The 13,462-nt window shown below is 42.5% G+C and overlaps 1 protein-coding gene across 5 annotated transcripts in view; it reads right to left on the bottom strand.

Moving 5' to 3' along the window:
- LOC106749460 (acetylcholinesterase) overlaps positions 1 to 13,462 on the bottom strand; it is a 107,772-nt gene that overhangs the window by 35,258 nt on the left and 59,052 nt on the right. The gene's annotated exons all lie outside the window — the stretch shown is intronic.

The raw sequence follows: 13,462 nt of genomic DNA, 5'->3' as shown, positions 1-13,462 counted from the left end.
TACCGCCAGTCCGGTGACAGCCGGTGAAACAAGTATTCGCAAGTAAAAACACGTAAAATGTATCGCCTTCCTATATTTATATAAAATTTCGTCACGCAATTTTAACGGAACGGTCGGTCCTCGGCCAAAATTTCGATTACCCGACGTCGCAAATCTAATAAATCCGAATAGAATGGTAGCCTGATTCCGCGCGGGAAGCGGCCAATATTCAACTCACGGAGCCCAACACTTTTCGCGCGCGCATAGATATACAGCCTGGCGTCCCCAATCTTCCCGATGCATCCGGAAATATACGTACGCTTGCGAACTGTATCTGCGCGAATCGAGCGGATCGCCGTTTGTCCGTACGTTTAGCCGGGGTGGAAATCGCACGGGGCGGATAAAAGAGGCGTTGTGCGAGTCGCAGAGCTACTTACGGGAAGATGGCAAAGGATACGACAAGTAGAGATGTTACTGGATAGGTGTAATGAACGGACGATCGCGACGCGTACGTGCGTGCGATCTCTCATGCGAGAAAGAAAGAAAGAGCGCCAGAAATTCGTATTTTAGGAGGATACGATCCGATTTAACCTTTACGGTAAAAGAGAATGTTCTCAGAAAGAATTATCTTACTGTTAAAATTATTATAGAATCTTTTAATCGAGAAACACACAGGTATCGACTTTCTCTGTTTTAATTTATTATCAGACCATACATACGTAATTCAGGTTGAAATGTCTATGTTTTACATTCTAGTCTGTTACATTGTATGTTACAGTGTCAAATATGGGTTTTAGTTCACGATCTAGACAACATGAGATTTTTATTTTCTGTCGCTAAAAGCAAATCTGCAAATAAAATTAATTTATCACGTCATATTTTGGGGAAAATTGGATTTAAAATGCAGAAAACGGCATTTTTTGGTATATATGAACTAAAATAGCAAAAAAAAAGTGTGGCGTAACAGGAAAATTTTATTTACGAATTCGTTTTCGGCGACAAAAAATATAAAATTCGCCTATTTTATTGGCTGTTTTATGCAAAAAGTTGCAGTTATAGATAAAATAAAAAAAGACGGTAACGATGATCCGCTTATGCGATTTGAATAATACTGAATATGAATATATTAAATGGTGTTATTGATACTAACTTGCAACACGAGTGTGAATAGTTATTTCCGATGTATTTTTGCCTACTAAACATCCATCCAATCCATTGTTCAAATTTATCTATTGAAGAAAGGTGATAGAAAAAAGTTTATATGGAAAAAAACTTCATAATATTCGAGATATATTGGTATTGCTGTTTTGCAACCGAAAANNNAAGCTCAAAGACATATTTTTGACAGCCAAAATAAAGTGATTTTTGTTTTTCACTTAAATTAATGTAATTTAGTTTTTTAAAATTAGGATATTGATTTGTCTCTCTTTTAACATTGTACTGAATTATATGTTTATCTTACGATTTAACCATCAAGTTATAGAACCGCATATCACGAATGAACTTTCAGGTATAATTCGATATCGGCTCATGTATTACATTCGTCCATATATGTTTGATATTTTTTCATTAATAAAACTCACTTTTATTACGTCAAATTGTATACCATATAGCTATTGGAAACATCATTTTAACTAATGGAACGTCACTTGAGTTTATTTACTTATGATGGAGAATTTTGACAAAATATTTCAAGAATTTCCAAAATTTACTCAATTTCTTTTAAATTGGACTTCATTTATTTTTAATCGCAAAATAATATTTTCAACAGAACTCCGAGAAAAGAACTTAAAANCCCCCCCCCCATCTCTCTCTCTATATATATATATATAAATAAAACGCATAGCTAACGCGTTTCGATCTCTTCTTGACTTCTACTATCACGGATATCGGAGCAACGTGATGTCCGGAGGGACAACACTTCCTTTCGCTGCTTTTTCATCGAGAAACACCGTGAGTGATCGCACGAATGTTGCGGAGATGCTGTTTAGTTTATCGGAAGCTGCTGTACAGTAGTAATATTGCGTTTGACAACAAAGTCGGAAACCTAGTTGACTCGCCCCGGGGGCGGTTTTGTTTCGCGGCTCCGGTTTCCGGTTTCCAGGCTTTAATGGACACTTCGGGCGAAAGAGACGAGAGAGACGGGCTAACAAATCGACATTCCTGATAGCACCTCGGCAGTGTCGTGGTGTGCGACACTTTCCCTCCGACGAGACGAAGTAGCTTACCGATAAATAATTCATCGGGCGAATGCCACCTTGGGTATGTGTACGCGTGACCAAAATCAGCGGAGGGTCCGTTCACTTGAAATGAAACGCGCGGCAAACAATAGCGCAGCGTCCGCCCGTCGATCGGACGGAACTGAGAAAAATCCCACCTAAGGTTATAGTCATTTTCAGCCTCGACTTATATTTGCGAATAATATTTAAGGCTCGTTTCCTCGCCGCAGCTATCCTGATTATTGAAGTGAGAAAAACACATGTTGAAAATTCTTGCGAAATACGTTGAAATAAGAGGATATTTTCGTAAAATGATATCTGTGACCGTTTGAGCACATTTGTAAAATACTCCTTTCTTTTATTTTAACAATCAAAAGTAGAAACCTATTTTGTCAGTACTTAGTGATTTCTATCTTGAATTTTTAATTTTACATTATTACTATAATATTATTGTAAAACAGCTTGATTTGATACTAAAACAATGAGAACGGCAATTTAAAATATCATCATATTTCAAAGGGCAAAAATAAATTATATAAATTTTGTTAGAATTGAAATTGAGGCTATTTTGATCTCTTAGCTCATACTGTGTAGTTGAATTAAAGGTTTAATATAAGGTTAATATTTAGTCTCAGGCGAGATCTCGATTTTATTGGAAGTGCCGAGCTCCAAACGGCGAAGATTTTTCGGGAATGAGCTTCGTCCGATTGTTTCGATGATAACGTATACAGCGAACGTAGAGCGAAATGGATACACCAGTTTCAACTTTGACGTCACAAGACAGTCTCGAATGGGGTCCCGCTTAAGTTTTCCTCCTGCAGCGACTGTCGTGTGTTACGGATATAGTCGTAAAAGAGCGCTGCGCCTGCATTATTCATTCCTGTAGTGACATGTAGCAAAACGTTTGATAAATTTTAAAGTCCCACTAAACAGCTTCCTCCGGTTATTCTTGGCTTCTTCCGCCATTTGAGAAATGCGAGACGCTCACGAAAGAATCATCAAGTCGCCTAATTTTTCTTCGTCGTTGCGTGTTCGATCGCGTGTCGTTAACACACCGAGAAGAAGTTTTATAACTATGATTGTATAAGTGAGAAATAATTATAATTGAGAGAATCGTTTTTCTAGTAACTTTTATTATTGTGTCAGTGATAATAACCTTACATGCACACGACTACTACTATTTTTTGGTTACAACTAGAAGAAGATAGTGGCCGAAAATAATTATAATTTTAATGGAATTTCTTTCAGTGTAATAATGAATAATCAATTGAGGTTAAAAATACGAATGAACTGACCGAATATTCTCGTTTATTACAATTTTCCAACGCTGCTAGACAATTCGCATTTTGCGATGCAAACGTCTGATAATTGGTAATTTATCTAAAAATTCAGATTGAAATGCTGGCTTAAATTAGAGCTATGTGCGATCTCAACGATTAATTCACGTTATTAATTCCAGCGCCGACTAACCCATTCGCGATTGTTCTCTGAAAATCTCGGATTTTTGTTTTCGCGCGGGAATGACGAACGCAGAATTTTCGCGCGCGAAATTCCAGCAAAAAAATGTGATCCTACAAAATTTTAAAAATGATAACAGACAACTCGAAATTGCCGAATAAAACGGTATCGTTTTACGATACAATATACGAGTGTTCGGTGTGAATTACTTTTATATTATAAAAAGGATCCGTCGAAACACTCGAATCCAGTTAAATGAACTCAATTTCGGGATTGTACATGGCGAATTATAACTGCGCTAATTTTTTCAACAAAATTTGGGACATCCTTTACTTGCCTGCACGAATGGGGCTCACGTTCGAATTGAAGCTCAGATAAATTAGTCGACGAATTTCGTGGATGATAATCATGTCGATAGCTGTCGGACATCGTGCGCATATAAGCGCGTATATATGGTTGCATACTTGGGAATCAAACTCGCTCAACAACTATGACTCTAACTATTGCTTAGGGAGAAACAGAGAGGGGAAAGCGAAGACGAGAGAGGTAGTATATCCAGAATCGTTCTACTACCCATCAACCAACTTCAAATTATGGTCCAACGCGGAGGGAAAGAGGGAGACGCTGCAAACATGTGCAAACTGCAAACTACTTGCATACAAATTAGACGAGGCAACTGGGCCTTATCGGCCGGGAGAAGTCATCGGTCAACCTTGGTAGTGGTGCGCGGCAAAGATTCAGAGGAGAGGAATTATTCGGTCGTAAGAGAAACAGATTCGCGGCTTAGGAACGAAACGGCACCGATCCGACCGCAAACACCAACATAGCATTACGAACTCCGCTCTCGGATTGACTCTCGGCCGGTCGTTTTAGCAATAGCGAGTTCGAGCATTTGTGGTGCACCTCCGGCCGCCCGGAATGGTAACGAATTAAGATTAGATAACGTCGCGTTCGTTACACCGGGCGTGTAACGTTCGACCGGGCTTTCGTTTCCGACGACGAACGCAAAATGAATCTTGCCCATTTTCGCGTATTGATCGATAAAGGAATGATAGGCTATCTGCTTTCTAAAATAGTATGCTATCACTGAAAAACCGTGACTTCGGTTATAAGCACTGCAGTCAGTAATAACTCGCTGGATGGATTTAATGGAGTTAATAGAGGAGGTAGGAAAAAGTACTTAAAATTGTATTTGTTGGATACAAGATTTATCTCGCAGAAATAAAGTTTATTTCTGCGAAATAAACTTTTCGACTCTAAAACGGCAAAGCCGTAATTTGAGACATCTCATCATGATTAAGGTAGGAATAAATTATATTATTAGAATTGAACCTATACATAAATCTGTTTCTATCTTGGTTCCTCTATCGTGTTATAGAATTAAAGGTTTAACATAAAATTTCAACTTGGGTCTTTAATTTCTAAATCAATAACTAACCGAGGCTTTCGTGTTACGAAACGCAAATGACCCTTTTCGGCCGTATTCGCTGCCGGCGATGTCTTTCGTGAGCAGTTCTCGAGTTTCCCTCACGACACCCCCCGTCTGTTTCTCCCTTTATGCGGGCGCCATTTTTTTCTGCAACAATTTACAAGTTCGAGTCGCGCGATCCGCTTATTCCACGGTTACGTCGTCTTTGTATGCTGGTCGGGAAGCGCGAACAAAGTGAGAAAAAGGCAAGTTCGGGCGTAAGATTCATTAGGAGCATCTTTAAGGGAACGCCGGCGGACGGAAAGTTTTCTTCGCCTTCTTCTTCGCGCTTGCGTGGGAGAAGGATTTCTGTTCCGGGATTATCTGGATTTATTCTGCCGTGGACACAGCGATTATTCCGCGCATTTATAATATAAATATAATATAAAGGCTCACGTCCCGGATATCGCGAACGATTTATTTCAATCGCATTATTATTATTATTATAGTCATTATTTTCATTATTATTCGTTCCTTCTCGCTAATCGATATTCCTTTGCCTTTGTCTACTTATCGGTACCTAGCGAATCCGTTATTCTCGCTTGAGCTACGTCCACCTCACCAACAAAGCGATATTGAATCGTTGAAATTCCGCGCGTTAATGAACCTTATCTATTTTTATACGAGTCTGGCAACGAGATTTAGATAAGATGAACGAATTGAGTAAATTCGTCGATTTTGAAACGGCGTATTGTTCACCAAAAAAACATTGTTTGCAGTAAGTATGAACGAGAGAGCAACTAACGTCTCGTAATATCAATGGCAAATTATTGATTTAGAAATTTATATAAAAACAGCTCGAATTGAAAGTGATGCGGTTAATTAGCGGCGCGTCCATTCACGGTTGATCTTTTCGAGACAAATCGATTTTTCCGCTTAGCGTGGTGAAACGACGGTGCGTGCGCGCGATCCGTCAATGCGGAATAAAGAATTCGTCCGACAACGCGCGGAAGCATATTTCCATCTCGGTCCGATGCAAAAGAACTCAATTACGGGCAACTCTCCAGGGGCGCAGCGGCGGAAAAGAGCCGCGCGCGATTCCAGACTTGACGAATAGCCGACGGGGTCGAGAGAGAGAGAGAGAAAGAGGAAGGAAAAAAGTGGAGAAACCGAGCGAGAGGGCGCGAAAGAAGGTGTAAGAGCGAAGCTTCGGTGGTTGCACGCAAGGATAAAAGGTGGGAAGCGAGCTCCAGCGGCAGGGGGTTGCCGCGACCTCGCAACCTACCTTTCCCCAGGCTCACCCATCTCTATCGATTCAACACCACCAACTTGTTGGCAGTCGAGGGCGGCCGACAATCTTCCTGCGCTCTCACTCAAGGTGACATCTGTTAAGAAGATGCGTCGCAAGGCATTGATTAATATGCCAAATAGATCTTAATTTACGGTTGAATACCAATACAATATTTAAACCCCTAGAGAGAAAATGCGTTCACAACAAACGCCTTTTCTCGACTTCCTTCTGCAACCTGAGGTAACAATCCTCCCGGCTCGAAAAATTCGCCGCTCACACGGCGCGTCAGCGGCCGCGGAAGTATCTGGAAGGTAATAGAATCCGGGTTAACTCCGGCAGATATTGTTGCGGGATTCGGCGCTTCAAATATACACACGTGTGAGCGAGTCGGACGGACGGTGGGAATCAGCCAACGTAAACCGACATAAACAACGCCGTCCAATTTGTCGCGACTCTGCATCACGCGGCAACGAAATCCCCCGGCTTCGCGTGTATCACACGAGAGAGACAGAGCGACGAAACGTCCCGCGGAGTTGACAAACGCTAAAAATACCGCGACGCGACGTTATCGTCGGCGGGTAGTTTTCCTTTCTCCGCGAGACGTCGAAGGTGCACGATCCTTTTCAAAAGGGTCACGCGCGACACCCCGACTGTGCTCCAAGAGGCTGAATGGACGACCAGTGCTTTGAGCCTCGGTTTTATTTGGGAAATCTTATTTTTCGGAATTATTTTAATAGAGGGGCCGAATAGATGTAAATAATGTCTCAATTTCAAGAGAGAGAAAAGTAAAAACTGTTAATATGAAAAATTAGAGAATCGATCAGGACGACTTTATTTTAAGATAAACAACTGTCGCAGTATTTTTGTTTTAATGGCGGCAAACTTCGCGGAAAGAAAGAAGTGTTTTTGCAAACCTTTCAAATATAGCGTTCCTCCAAAACTAGTAGAAGATGCAGTCGAAAATGATTGTAATTTCAGTGGGATTTCTCTCAGTGGATGAACGGCCGATTAGGTTCGACGAAATGAATTTCGAGCCTCGGATAGCCGCGATTTCGGGGTGCACCGCTGTTGCTTTCGTTTATCTAATTAGCCGGCATATCGAAAGAGGAATTTCGGTCTTCATTCCGCATCAGATTAGCGAAACTGCGTGCGTATGCGTGTCCGGTACGTATCGCGTCGTTAAAACGTGTTCAGCAACTTCATTTACGAGCATCGGCACAATCGTGCGATCACTCGCTCGTGGGAGCTCGTATAAAGCAGCCAACTTGCTTTTAATCGTTCGCGTGTGTACAAGTGTTCGTTCCGCGAGTTAAACGATGTTAACGCGCTCTTCCGACTATACAAAATGAGGCCCTTTCTTTGCCGACGCCTCCTAATCGTGGACAGATACGCTTTTTTTTTTAGAGCACCTGTGGTTTACCGAAACGATGCGCGAGTTATTTTCGGTGCGTCGCCCGCGAAAGCCAGCACTGAAAGTAAGCACACGATCGTTCTTCCGAATCGAGATTTTAATCTTCTACTAAATCTTTAAGGATTTATTATAATAAGCTTAATCATAACGTATAATGCATAAAAAATCCTCCCTATTCATCCCTAGGATTTTCTTATGCGTTATGACTAACGACTTATTGTAGAAAATTCTTCGATTCTACGATACAGCTAAAATATAGCTCCGGAGTCGAGCTGTCGCGATGATGTCACCCTTGGCCTATTTGATTGAACCCCCGCGGTCTTGTCAGGTTCGCGCCGACGAGCGTCGTACGTCTCGTGGCAAAAAGAAAACAAACGCGCAGCATACCCGCTGACGTATTAGCAGACGTTTTCCTTCTGCGCCGGTCACTTTATTTCGTTCGCTTTGTGAGGCAGAGAATGAGGATGCTGAGGAGAAAAAGGCGGTTTTTCCTGTTTACATAGTTCAATGCACGCGCAATCTTCGCGAGCAATGTCCGCGCTCTTCCCCGATTCCTTCCGCGGGAAACAAGCTGATATTGGATGTCCGAATTAACGGGCAGACGTGAACAACGCTCGCCGACATAGAATGAATTTATTCTTGATAGCGTCCCGCGCTGCACGCGGTTGTGGCCCTTTGTTCGCATTCATCGAAATTCGCGAGAGATCAACCCGCTCTCTCCGTTCCTCCCTCTCGTTCTCTCTCTTTCACGCTCGTTCTTTTTAATTTGCGCTTGCGGAAAGCATCGGTGTTGTTTGCAATTCCGCCCGGTAATTTCCGCAGCTACTTTCGTTCCCCCCATTGTTTCGACTCAGGGAGAAAGAGGAAGAGAAAAGAGGGAAAATAAGGATTCGATATCGCGTTGCAACCGCCGATTGTGACGAAACCGCGGAACCTAAACTCTCGATCCTTTGTTCGGCCGTGACGAGGAAATTGAGTTTGTCCGTGAAAGTAAAACGGCCTAATCGAAATAATCGTTACAAGCTAGCGTAAACACGGTAAAGTAAATGAATTTTGTTGCTCCGGTCTTCTCTCCCCTCCCCTTCCACTTTCTCCAACCGAACGAATCATATCGTATCATCGGGAGACAAGGGCGCGTTCTTTCTATATCGTGCGTCTCCCGTTTTTATTCGTTCTTGGCAAGAGAAGGAGAGAAAGACTAGATGTGAAAATTTTCCTGTGTATGTGTGTTATCAACTTTCGATTATTACTTCAATGTAAAATAATTGGCATGTTATCATTGTATCAGATTAAGATGGCAAAAATATATGTAATCTCAATCAATGTCTCCCTTTCCCTAGTGTTCCCGCAATTTTCGATTCCGGAAGTTCGTCAATTTGTGTCCTCCTGCCATAATCGAGCCACCAGCGTAATAAACTTCTTATTCTCCGACGGAATTACTGCGTCGGGTTTGTAAAGGATTAACGTAATGTATCTTAAGGGACGTTCGTTCTACTGCTCGCTCGCTCACGTAGCTGCGCAAAGGAGGCCATCGAATTCCTTGGGAAGGCATTTCAGAGCCGGAAAGGAAAGTGGGTCAGGGCTTCCAAGGATTTTCTCACCTTAGGGCTGTTGCTTCGGCAAATGGCCGGGAGAAATGGCGGGAGCTGTAACAATAAGTACATTGTTTTTTCCCCCTTCTTTTTCCCTGCTCTCCACCCTAACATTTCTTCACGTCTTATTTCCCGTCGCGGTTTCTGCGTCAGTGGAATCCATCCACTTCTCGCCGCGAAGTGCAACGACTTTGTTTGTACTTCGCGAGGCCACCGGTCCCTCCGGTTTTGCATCAGTTATGAGAATGTGGAATAATAAATCAGACGAACGACTCGATTGCCCGAATTTGATAAAAAAACCAAAGAAAGAAAACGCACTGAGAAAAACATCAACAATTTTCACGCTTATATCGTTTACTTTTGCTTCTTCTCTATCATTAGAATTGAATTTATCTTGCTATTATTCTATCTTACTTATTGTAGAGAAATAACGCGGGAGCAAAATTTCGACTCGGGTGGGCGCGAAATTGGATTCCGTTGCAGACATTATTTCTGAACAATTACTCCGAGGAGAGAGTTTTATGCATTTTCCCGCCGAGAATGATCGCGAGTCGAGACTTGATTAAACGTAAGAGTCCCCCTTTTTGATATTTTCCATAATATCCGTATTACTATCTCTATCTTCACAACAAGTTGGCTGATGAGCGAGGTAAAGTTTATTTAAAAAATGGAAACTGCTGCGTTTAGAACTTTGAATATTTATCGCTATTCCGTGAAACTCCTTCAGGGAATGCTTGAGTTCCATGCTAGAAGAGCACTCCGTTATGCTGCTTCTAAAATACGTGCTGCGATAAGAATGCACACACACGTAATGCGGGGATGCACCTGAGCGTGCGCTCTAAAACCCATTTTGTTTCGCGTCGATACCGAGAGCCGGGGGACCGCGGAGTTTTAAATTTTCTTAAGAATGTGACTTTCGCATTGAATAAACGTCTGAATGGCCGCACTATTTTCCTGAAAAAAGTGTTGGCCTACATCGCTAAAGTCGTTCTATCGAGATGCCAGCCGAGAAGGTGGGGAAGTATATACAAACGGACAATACACACACGTTTCCGTATTACTTCCCTTTCATACGCTGTATTATATTTACTTAACTTTACCATTTTTGCAAAAGTATCTTCTTTCCCTCTCTTCCCTAGAAACATATTCGATCCTACTATTTCACAGACTCTCTTCGCCGCGTTCACCCGAATTTCGCATAAATTAGTATCAGCTTCCATAAGTACGTTACTGCGACAAGTAAGACAGTTTGTGGTCTTATCGGACGGCGACTTACTAGAATGTTAATGCCAACGTAGCTTGCATAACATTCGCCCGGGACAACTGTCGACAGGCCGAGTTAACGTAAAACTTATCCAGCGTAAGGACGGTAAGAGCATTACGCGCTAGAAGTTTGTCCACGCTCGTGGTAGTTGTCAACCGCGTAGCTTAGCTGTCGTGTTACTCGACGAACTTTTATTTGAGAGTACCACGACTATTTTAATCAAGAGAGTAGAAAGAGGACGACTACTCGAGAGAAGGAGAAAGAGGCCGGCGAACAACAAGTGAAAAGAAACTCGCGATCGACGGTATTACAGATGTATGGGTGCAATCTATCTAATTAAAGTAAACATTAGTGTCTATGATACGAAAACATCGACTGTAAGGTAAATTAGGGTAAGTGCAGGTGTAGAAAATAGTCTCTCTCTCTCTCTCTCCGTTTCGGAGTATCGAGCAAATATCAATGACGTGACTCGTCGATAAATAATCAGTATTCACTTTTCATATATTATAGAAATTGATCTCCAGCGTGCGACACGTTCGATCGGAGGGGATACGAAATTGCTAACGAGTACGCAGCGAAAACGGGGCGTTGTGTTTGAGTAGATAATGAGGAAACGATAGAACATCGTTCGGGTCATCGTGTGTGTATACGCGCATGAAGCTTCGTGACTGCGCGGGTGGTTTGTCGGAGCATTTACATACGGCTGTACCCCTTCTGTCGTGTCATTTACGCCGTTGTAGGCTTAGCGACGGGGCGAGATTTATGCGACGATTAGGTTTAATCTTCGCTCGCAGCTGCAACTCGATGAAAGAACGAGTTTACGGTGTCAAAGGGTAGCGCGAAAATGGCGGAGCGTCGCGCCGAGGCGGGTTAACAGGGCGGATGATGACGCCGAGATGAAGTTTAGATTAAGCTAACAGGCTGATGTGTTTCGAAATGCGTGACGTTACAGAGGGAGAGTGAAGGGAAAATATCTTAACCATGATTGACCGTTACTGACAGGCCACTTGCTTTGATGAGCGTTCTAATTAGGCTAATAGCGTTTGCGCGCGTTATATTCCTATCGCGCCTTTAGCACTAAATACGACCGAGCCCGAGCTTTATTTCGTTTTCACCCCGGCAGGCTGTCGACATCAAACGGCTATCTTCAACGCGAAAGGAGTCCACCCCACCGGTCCTTCAAGAAAGTCGTTGGTATCAATTAATAAATCAATCGACACCAGCAGCGAGGTATCTTGCTTTCGAAAAGCGACTTGTTATCCATTGAAGAAAGTAACCATTTCCGTTATTCGAAAAGCAACGAGTCGTTTTTCGTCAAGTTTTGAAGATTTTTCTCCCGACGTTACATGTAACCCAACCGCGGTATTTTTACGGCGAAATTGACAAGCAATCGGCTCATTGAATTTGCGCCGGTCCAAATTCAGCGCGACGTTTGAGCGGCACTTTACGATGTCTCGCGATGTGAGCACAAAACATTAGATCCTCCCTTGTAGTGGAGAAAGGCCCGCCGCGAATGACGGGATCCCTCTGCGAGAATTACATCGGTCGGCGTTGTTTAACCTAACCACCCCGTCGTGTGTACACATGTGCAAAATTGTCGGTGTCCCGCCAGCTAGGCATCACCGTTCGCATGTGTGTATTCGGCACGAATCGTCGATGCATGAGCAAATATGTCTCCCTTTGTTTGCGATTCATCTCATTCCAGACGGCAAAGTTCGTTACCAAGGATGACGATGATGACGAGGGTCGAAGAAGGGTCGCCTTGAACCTCCGCTCGCTGTAAAAAGCGGCGTTATCGCGGAACGGAATATTAAGCTCGCGAAAAGTAAGGTTCCGTTCGGCGAGTAAACCGAGAGACCGAAACGTCCGATAAGCGAAAGCAATTGTTTAGCACGCGCGCGGATTTAATCGCGAGAAATGTGCCGCTCGATTAGTCTGGGAAAAAACGAATAGTCAAGTTGGATACGGAGTAAATCGCGGTAAAAACCAGGCCTCTCTCTCTTTCTTGTGACGTAAGAAGATGTTCTTTGAAATTTCATCGAATGAAGTTCTACTCGAGAGGCAGAGCTGAATCGCTCAAAGTCGAGTGATTTTTCACTCATATAAAATGAATTTGTGGGGACAGAATATTATTACACGGCTTCTTTTTCATACAGATTCTTTTCAATTTTACCATCTTTTAGAGTAATGCAAGAGTAGACTGTCGGTAGAATTCATCTTGCAAAGGAGCAGAATAAAATTGTTTTAATACTTAATAAACTTTTCTCATAGTTCTTACAAGAAAAATCGCCTTCTTTTGATTATTCTGTGTCACTTATGCAATTATAGATACAAAAACCAACATTTTTTCTCAGTGTAAATTTGAGCCACATTTTGTGATTTCGCGTGGCAATCTTTTCTATCGTGTCGAGTGAATTTTCATCCCGAAAAATTCAGGAATTCAGGACAAAATATCGATCAGTCGACAATATACAGAGAGAAAGAGAGATAAAGGGAGAAACAATTTCGAAAGTAGCGCGCGATGTTTGGCCGACAATGTATTTGCGATAAGATTTACCACGGATGCGCTACATATTAATTCGTCGCGCCTTTTATAAGAGATGCAGTGAGAAAATTTATGATCCGATGTCAAGACGGCAACTCTTCTCCTCCTCCCGCTCTTCCTCTCTTCGGCGCGCTATTCATTCGTAATACTGCCAACAGCGAGATTTCATTTTCGCCGACGAAGAATGATGTCTCGACTTGAAAGCCGTGTCGAAAGGCGGATAAATTGACTGAAATAAATGATTAAAGCAGCTTAGATTGCGAGAAACGACAAAAGAAAGTAATGGTCAAATCTC

The sequence above is a fragment of the Dinoponera quadriceps genome, unplaced genomic scaffold, assembly GCF_001313825.1.
Source record: "Dinoponera quadriceps isolate SergipeBrazil2010 unplaced genomic scaffold, ASM131382v1 scaffold3807, whole genome shotgun sequence".
NCBI lineage: Eukaryota > Metazoa > Arthropoda > Insecta > Hymenoptera > Formicidae > Dinoponera > Dinoponera quadriceps.
This window is presented reverse-complemented; position numbering and strand designations above follow the sequence as displayed.